Source organism: Ciconia boyciana, chromosome 3, assembly GCF_034638445.1.
Source record: "Ciconia boyciana chromosome 3, ASM3463844v1, whole genome shotgun sequence".
NCBI lineage: Eukaryota > Metazoa > Chordata > Aves > Ciconiiformes > Ciconiidae > Ciconia > Ciconia boyciana.
In genome coordinates this window covers 51,730,183-51,739,603 of record NC_132936.1, presented here as the reverse complement: position 1 = coordinate 51,739,603, position 9,421 = coordinate 51,730,183, and the positions used below count along the sequence as shown (strand labels likewise).

Here is a 9,421-nt window from a genome sequence, read left to right as displayed (position 1 = left end):
CATACTGATTACATACACATTTTCATGAGACTGCATAGCTAAGCTATTTGTATGTATTTAGTAAAAGAAAGCAGTAAGCAAAATACTAAAACCTTGAGATGGCTAAACTTTAAGATTATAGTAATCATTAAATACAACATTATCTAATATGATGTACCTAGCTGTGTAGCATTGAGTCTTTTTTCTTTGCATGGGGAATTAGGGTACTTCTATGTATTCCTTATTCAGAATAAGAAGAAAAGAATGTCGTACCCCCTTTTTTTTACTCGTCGTAAAGCTGATGCTCCTTCGTAAGGGAGTTGGTTTTAATACCCAGCTTTCAGAGGATGAGCAGTGATTGTTGTTGATCAAATATATAGCAAATGAATCAAACCTCTGTCCTGCTAGATAATTACAAATGGAATTAATTACAAAGAATAATATTAAAATTTTACCTACATATGTTAACATGAACTCTTACCCATAGGTGGCAGTCAGCTTTCACTGTAGTAGGGATGCCAAACTTTCGGTTCATGGTATTTGTACTTATGCTGAAATAATTTTGATGGGGTATGCGTATGTGCGTGTACATAAGTGTATACATGTCTGTGTGTTGGGAGAGTGGGAAGGAGGTAAAATTAACCCTAAAATTAATTAGTAATTAAGAGGAATCTAAATTGATATATATAAGCAGAAGAAATGATCATATTCTGGAGAAAAGATCCAGGTATTTTTAAAACCACAGAAACAATTTTTTTATCTGTCCATTGCTAACGCTCATCTAAACGAAGTAGTGATAATTCAGAAACGAGCAGGTGCCCCTACAAATTGAGCTGAAAGGCAAGTATCTCGCCAGCCTTAGAGAACATGACCCCGTACCGTGCCCAATCCTCCAAACTACATTTCTGTTTCGTCGCCCATAATCTGTAAATTACAGAAGCGCCACAGTGATGACACTCTGCCCTGGAAATCCCAGCAATAAGCTCCCTTAAACATCGAGCAAATACAGAAAAGGTGCTCCGGGTGAGAGTGTCCTTTCAGACATGGAGAGCGAGCAAAACCCGTGGGCTGCAGTTCTCTTTCTCTTTGCAGAGCTGACATTGACACCTGTGGCAGCGCTGCGCAAGGGGAGGATGCTGCCTGCGAGAGCAGAGATCCGCTCAGTTTTGCCCTCAGCTTTTTTAGGGCTCTATGCGGTTTATGGGGATTTCCTTTTGCAATACCACTAAGGAGGCACTTGGGACCCCACCAAAACTGGAGGGGATAGAAGGAGCTAATAAGGCCAAGTCATCTCAGTCTAAAACAAACAGAACTTGCGAAACTACATACGTGACGTACTAAGACGATAGTGCTCTTCTGAGAAAAGAAGACTGAAAACTGAAATTCATGAGTAGGTAAAGTCATATTCTTTTTACTATTACAGCTACCCTGGGACTCTCTTCAGTTAAGATTAATCTAATATTGTGTCAAGGTAGGCCACTGTACACATTTAGCAGAGGTCAGGAACTAGCATTTTACAAAATGGAAAATTGGAAAAATATACAATTATGTGTTGCAACTACAGTGTTTTACTGTGACGCAAGATTAAGGGCTCAGAATTGAGCAGAATGGTGCAGTATTATTAAAACAGAAGGCCTAATTCTCCTTATGCAAGAGTCACAGCAACACACATCATTGTATAAGCCAAAGCAGGCAGTATGATTTTATAGTGAAACAGGGTATTTCCACATACATGCAACCATGACGTGACTAATTAGATACTTGCATATGCACAGCCCCATTTGTTCCCCAACTGTAATAATTAGGAGGATTGCACTCCTTAATTTACACTCTTGTGTAACACTACTGAATACAAGATAGCAGGTGGTGATAAACTGGCTGGTGACAAATGTGTGAATTTGATATGCATTTTGAAAAGCAGAGCTTTCATAGTCAGCTCTGACCTTGACGTAGGCAAGACTGGAGAAGACCTCCTCAGCCGTCAGGCCTGATCCCAGCTATTGCAGGCAGCCATGTTGCATTGTTCAGCTTACTTGCAGAGATACCAGACTCCATCTTGAAGCTACCCTTGGTATGAGCTTGCTCCTCATTTTCTGTTCCTCTGAATGGTTAAAGATTTCAGATAATGTGTATCATGTCTCTCGTGTTCTGTGAGGTCTTTGACTTCACTTTAAAGAGCATTCCTCTTTCCCGGTATAAAGTCCCCTTGAGCTTTCACAGGTTACTGCCAAAACCCGCTCGGCCTCAGTTCAGCCAAAACAGCCATGCCATACCTGTCATAGAGGAGGATGCTTTTCCCTGACCATTCTTCTAACCCTCCTTTGCACCTTTTCCACTTTCAGTAAATCTCTTTTAACGTGCAGTGTTAGAAGTAGACGCAGTACTCCAGATACCATGTTGCCAGGGCCTCTCACAGTGGCATTAATACCTTCCTATCCCTGCTAGATATACAGCAACTAATATTTTAAATTTTTTTATTATTGTTTTATATTCAGAGCTACCTGCTATCAACATCTCACAGGCCTTGAGGATGAGGACTGACCGAAACACCCAACTTACCCTTTTTTATGGATGCTGATAGCAAAAGTTCTTGTTATTCCTTCCTAGTTTATGACCTTGACCTTTGCACTATTATACTGGTATTGCATGACAAAGGTGTCAAAAGGCTTGTTTATAAGAAGGGTGTCATCAGTTTCATCCAAGCCACAGGCTTCCTGTGAATTTTCTGGCGTGTCCAGATTTGTTCAGGAGTCTCTACGCTTTGCACGACTATGGACATGAGCTGGCGCATGCACATGGTATGGTGCAGGGCTTTACAGGTGAGCTAGCTTGGCTCATGAAACAGAGTTGTCTCTAGCATTACATTAGCTCAGGCACATCACGGTGTGTTATTTCAGGTAAGCCTTCGGAAAGTTGTACAGTACTTCTGACTCGGTGTCCTGCACTGGCTTCGTTTGACAGCTCTGGGAGCAAGAGACCAAATTCTGAAATATTTTTCCAGGATCAACAGAGGGCATGGACTTAAGTGTCACCTTATATTGTTTCTATTGATCCTGTAGGTTAATCTCCAGTTTACAGGTTATGCCTGTGAGATTGAAGGGAGAGTGGGATGTGCAAGAGTTGTGTGGCACTCTTGAATAACATGTAAAAATAAGAATTATTTTTTTTATAGAAGAATCTGAAGGATTACAGTGGTTGTGTTTCTGGAAGTTAAGTAACATTATGACTGTCTCTAATTAAAGAAGCAAAAATCTATTTTTCTTCTCTTTGTCTTCCCTTGGAACTTGCTGTATGAAATTTGTATTGTGGCATTTTTATGTAGCAATTTTTTTTGATATATTTTACTTCTGTGCCTGTGGGACTAAGTAACTAAGAAACTTGACAACTGTGGTTTATCTTTATAGTGAAAATACCATATTGAAGAACTTTTGCTAGGTTTGGTGTATGCTGAGTTCCAGGATACTGAGTCAAGCCCATCATGTGAAATTACTTTTGTGCCCTTTCTTATGTGATATTCCAGGCCCCCTTTGTGCAAACAGTGCCCCAGCTTTGTGTCATCGGCTGATCATTCCTAGGTTAAGCTAGTCAGTGAAAATCATTAGTAAGATCTGTCTGGGATTGCTCTTTAAGGAAGTCCACTATCAACTTTCCTCTAGCCTGAGACTTCCCCTTCAAAACTACTTCGCAAGCTTTTATTCATATTAAGAGTTAATTTAGTAATTGCTGTCTTCCTTAGGTTGGTTGGTTTGGTTTTTTTTTCCAAGTAGCGTACTAACAAATGTTTTCCTGAAATCCGGTCAGATCAGGTCAACTCATTTCCTTGATGTAGAAAAGTAGGGTTTGGTGTTTTTTTAAATGTCTGGCTAGTGTGCCATAATCTATTCTTAGGAAAGCTTTGTAGTGTTTTTCTTACTTTCTGTTTACCCAATTTTGTCCTATGCTTCCTTGCATCCAAGTTCTTGGTGGGCAGTCCCAATTTTTCTCCCTTTTAAACTCTGATTACTTCTAAAATCCTATTTGAAGTGGCTAGATTCAAGGACCATTCTAGATTCAGATTCAAGGACCAATCTGTACAAGTTTTCCCACCCAGAAATTAAGAAAGCCAGAACGAAACTAATTTTTTTTGCCATTTCACCTCCATCTAAAGGATTCACAGAGAAGCTCACTCACAGAGATGGTGGTGAAACATGGATTTTCTTGGAGTCTTTAGCATGTAGCTGAGAAGACCGTAGACATAAGAGCCTCTAAATCCTGCAATTTACTGCTCCAAGACTTTCACACTTTTCTTCTAGTCCAGCCAAGGGCTGGTCATATCTTGGAGGTTTTATAAAGTCTTAAAAAGAAAGTGAACGTAGCTAAACAACTTGGTTAAGGTTGCTACAAGTTAAAAGGCATCCTTTCAAAACCTGATGTTACACCCAAATGAAGAAAACAGAAAATAACACCTATCTGGCAGGTTATATACGTATAAACACTATTAACTGTATAAAAAAATGAGTTTGAGGAAAACTCACTGGCTCACATGGCACTAATTTTTAGCAATGGCTCTAGAGAAAGATACAGGTAACCACAGACCAAGCCAGGTGAACTAGTTAAATAAAAGAATTAATGAACAAATGGGTAAGTAAATGTGACTTAGGGAAAGAAACAGGCAGCTTTTGTGAAGGGAAGCGATGCCTTGCAAGTCCCTCTGTACAGGGAGAGGAGATCAGGCCGACACACCTACAAGGAATTAAAAAGAGCCATTTGACGTCTTTTACCAAAGGCTCTCAAAGAAATTAAGCTGCATGGGCAAAGAGGCAGCTTCTCACGTGGACAAATAACACATGAAAAGAGAGGAAGCAAAAGACAGAAATGAACGCTCACTTTTCATGGCGATGGGAGACAAATAGCAGAGTCCCTCGACCAGCAGTATAGAGCATGTTCAGAAATGTCCTGGGAAGTGGCCTGAATAAAAGTTGCTGAGATTACTGTCAACGCGAAGACAGGACAAGGGAAGACACCGTGAAGCTGAGTGACTGAGCAACAAAACAGCAGGTGAACCTCGGCGTGGGTAACTGCACTGTGATACACAGGGGGAAATGATGGGGTCTCGGCTGTTACCCCTCCGGAGCAGCATCGTGGGGCTGTAATAGAAGCTTCCATGAAAACATCAGTGCGCTGCTTGGCAGTGGTTCAAAAAGCAAGCAAAATGTTAGGAATTACAAGGAAAGGGACAGGGAACAAAATAAAAAAAACCCCATGATTATGGTGCTGTGTAAAACTTCTACCACTTTCCAAGTCTTGCACATGTTTCTTTGGCCTGGCTGCCTTTAACATAAATGCATAGCAACATGTGTTTAAAAAACATTGCAAATTGAAAGCTAGAAAGCCAGTATCAGACAAAAAAATAAAACCCACTGTACTAAAAGAAAACAACAGTTTGCTTCACAGGCTTCTCCCACACCTTCGGAAAGGCCAAGAGGAAAAGAAACAACGTAAGAGGGTAGCCGTGGCACTGCTGGAAACATACTAAGGAGTGATGAAGGTGAGTATGTAGAATAGTCTGATTATCCTTTGACCCATTATTTGCACCTCTCTTCCCCTCTTTTATCCTCCTAGATCAAATCTATTAATAATGGTAAAGCAGTTGTTACAATGCTGCGCTAAAAATCATTAGTAAGCAGGAGAGAGCATTGTGGCCAGGGTTGTAACACACACACACAAAACACCGGGCAAAAGAGATGTGACGGCAGGCTCTGTTGACATGGTTTCCTAGATGAGGCAACCGGGAGTACCTCAGAGATCAGGGTTATTTCATATTTTCATTAATGACCCTGTACCAACAACACAACCCGTGTATCTATCAACTGTACTGGTGAAATCTCCTAACAGGGCAAGAGCTGGGAGTCGCGCTCGGTACAGAAGAGGACTTAGGCTGTTACAGTGGAAGTGAGCGGCTGTGTCCACCGCGTTAATAAAAGCAGGTAAAAATGTAATTAAACCCCATGTCTGCACGCTAAGGAACTGGTAGGAGTTTCAACTACAGATGGGAGCTTACGAGTTAGACTCTCCAAGACAGACGTGAGGGTCTGCGAAGGTCACGGGCTGAGCCCCTGGGGCACTGCCGTGATGCAGCTGGGAAAGGAGCAAATGCAGGTGTAGGGTATAGCAAGTGCGTATGTGGGATTTGCAGTATCTGCTTTCCAGACCAAATCACATCTGCAGTATTATTTGTGATTTGGGACATCTGCGCTCAGGAAATGTGAAACGTAACCACATGCAGAAAGCTGTTCAGGACAAGATGGAGCTTGTCTTGCAAGAACTGGTTAAAAAGCATTGCATTCATTAACCAAAGATGGACAGGGAGGGGATATTTTTTTTTAAGGGCTTTTGCTCTCTTACTCCCACAGCCTTCCCCGTCCGTGCTGCTCAGGTATGAAGGCAAGGAGGAAGCAGGACTGGATGCACTTACCAGCTCCTCCCCAAGGCATGGAGAGTGATTGTGGGAACTGGTGTTCAGCCAACGGGTCTGCCATATGCATGATGGATGGTAACATTTTTTGCTACTGTAAGGTGGCAGCAAACATTTTTAAGCGTGGTGATCAATTTTGTTCTCTAGCATCTAACTGAACATCAGTAAATATGTTATTAAGATGCTTGACAGTGTGCTCTTTTGCAATCAAGGCCAAGATGTAGCCAGATACTCGTCTTAATCTCTCCAGACATGTTTCTAATGAATTTTTACACTGCCTAGAGGAAAGGTCCCTGGTCTGAAGTGGGACACCTGGATGATAAAAGCAAATTATAATTAACAATACATTGTGTTTATGATGTCAGATTGTCATCTAAAGACAATGGTAAAACCTTGTAGTATAGGCTACTGCTAGAATCCTATTAATAAAATTGCTTACTTTAATTAATAAAATTAAATATTTTTTTAATAAAATTGCTCACTCCTGAGGCTTAAGGTAGGATGTTCTCTTGTAGACAGTGCTTTCTCTTGACTATTTATATTCAACTCCCTATTTCTGGTCTTTCAAGAAACCACCCAATACTGAGAGAAACTGTATTTTGAAATACCTCCATTGTATTGCGATGCTTTTGTTATCATTCTGTCCTGTGAAGATACAGATAAACTTCCTTTCTACTTACCAGAAATACGGCACAAGGTCAAGGCTCTATACCCATTGCAGAGCGCAACTCCAAAAAGTTGGAGTGAAAAAGTGTGCTGAGTTCTACCGTGTACGAAAGCCAGTCACAGCAGCGTATGCTACAGAAATGGATTCTCATTGAAATTTACATTTCTAGTCAACCTAATTTTACTACGAAAGCATTTTGTTTTCCTTTGACCCCTAGATTTTCTTATTCTTTTTGAATCATTGAAACAGTAAGGATGAAACCCCGGCCCCATTGGAGTGCTGGAAAACGCAGAGAACTACACTGAAATGAGGGCCCAAGGCATTCAAAGCTCAAACGAAAGCTGTTTGGGTAGCACAGTTGGCTTTGAGCAGTCTTCTCCACATTTTAGTTCAGAAAACTACATAACCAATCTAGAAAAAAAAAAATCCATTTATCACCTTGTGCAGTGTAACCCCAAAGGGTTTGAGTAATAATAAAAAAAGACTGAATTATGAATTTTAGTGGTCTGCCTTTTTTTTTCAATTCTGTACTTATTACCATTGTTAGTTGACTCTTATATGTGTGAAAGCATACATATTTTTTCGGTTGGGGAGTTACGGCATTGCTTCTTGAAAAAAAATAGGTGCAACAGTTTTGTGGACAATTATCTAATATTTCACAAACTCCAAATAGCTCCTGAACGGCAGACCTGAGTTAGAAGACATAAAAATTGACTGCATTAAGGTATTTATCAGGAAAGCCGGAAGCAACATACGATGGACTAATTTCCAGTAAATCATTATTATCAGATATGAGGTAAATTTTCCATTAATTACTTACTGTGGTCTTTGGACATTCATCCTTGACCTATAATTATTTTACCTTTTTTTAGGAGACAGCAGAATGTGAAACCTTTATTATTGTAATAACATGGCAAAAAATAAAAGGAATCAGTTATGCAATTGCAATCAAGGTGGTAATATGACAAGTATTTGAGCAGCGGATACCCAGAAGAGCACACCTTCTGTGCCATAAACCCAAGCAGAAGTCAAATGCACAAAATCAGTTGTTGGCCTAAAGCATATGGACCGTCCAAGAAACTGGGATTCCTGTGGTGCCTACCTACGCTATGGTCTTTTTCCTTCCAGAGGGCTCTCGGAGAAGTTGTCTGCTGTCACCCAGCAGGCGGGCAGTAAAGCAGGACTCGTGTCCCCTGAGCCCAGTCCCGCCGACTGGGAGCAGTCTGAGTGCCTGGCCCTTTTTCCCAGGTGAAGGTGGGTGGGTGCGACATGTCTTCACTTCAAACTGGGTGCGATGCAAGCTGGAAGAAAAATACTCGTGACGTCCCCGTTCTGTCAGGGAGCTTAATGAAACTCCCACAGCCAACTGCAAAATCTGGAGGCCTGATTTGAAGGGTGCCACTTTTTAACCTTGGGGCATGGGCGTAGAGATAAAAGCAGAGAGCGGAAGAGTATAGTAATCTTCAGGATGTGTGGCATCATTATCCTCAGACGCTGCATAAGCCCGGTACAATAGCTCCTACCACGTTTTGTTTGAACTTGAACTATACCTTCTTTAGGGCAGAGAAACATTTTCAAAATTGCCTGAACATCATAGCATTTTTTAAAGGTATAATTTTCAGCTCTTCCATTGACTACTTTTTGGGCAAGTCAGTAGTTCATTTTCCCCTGATTTATTTGTCTGTATCATAGGGCAAATACGTATCAAACCGTATTTGCCTGCTAGCATGAAATGCTGGAGGGTCTTGCAATTTATGTAGTCTCAGATTGCAGTTTATCTTGATGGGGAACAGTATCCTCAGATAAAAATATATTAATTTCCTTCCTGGAGTGGGAGGTTTTCAGGAAATAAAAGCCCATTCCTAATCAGGCAGGGAAATGAGGGCAGCATGACATACCCAAAGTGAGACAAAATATTTGTAATTTTAATATAAGATGCACATGTAAGTGTGTTGCCTTTGCTTTTTGGAGGACAAGGAAATACAAAAACCAGTAATATTATTTGACTCAAATTATAGGAAATTCTATTTTGTGTAAGAATGAAACCAGTTCCACTGGGTACGGATAGCCAGGATTTAAGAAGAGGCCAAGGCCACCTAAAACCAGGATTCGTCTGCTGCGGGTCACTCGAAGACCATTCATTTAAAACCTTTCCATTTCCAATGACTTTTTCTGAAACCAGGTCTCAGCCAGCACAGCCAGGGACTGGACTAACTCTGCCATCCTTCGCACTCCCCCACACCTGCATGAATCGCAGATTGCCAAACCCAACACATCAGTTACATACTTTTTAAATGAATAGCCTAGCAGTAAGAATCACC

The 9,421-nt window shown here is 40.9% G+C and overlaps 1 long non-coding RNA gene across 1 annotated transcript; it reads left to right on the top strand.

Annotated features, from left to right (window-relative positions):
• Positions 1-481: 481 nt before the first annotated feature.
• On the top strand, positions 482-7,536 carry LOC140650010 (uncharacterized). The gene is made up of 3 exons (XR_012041819.1): positions 482-5,506; positions 5,854-5,945; positions 6,372-7,536. It is a non-coding gene; the product is annotated as an uncharacterized lncRNA (long non-coding RNA).
• Positions 7,537-9,421: the final 1,885 nt, after the last annotated feature.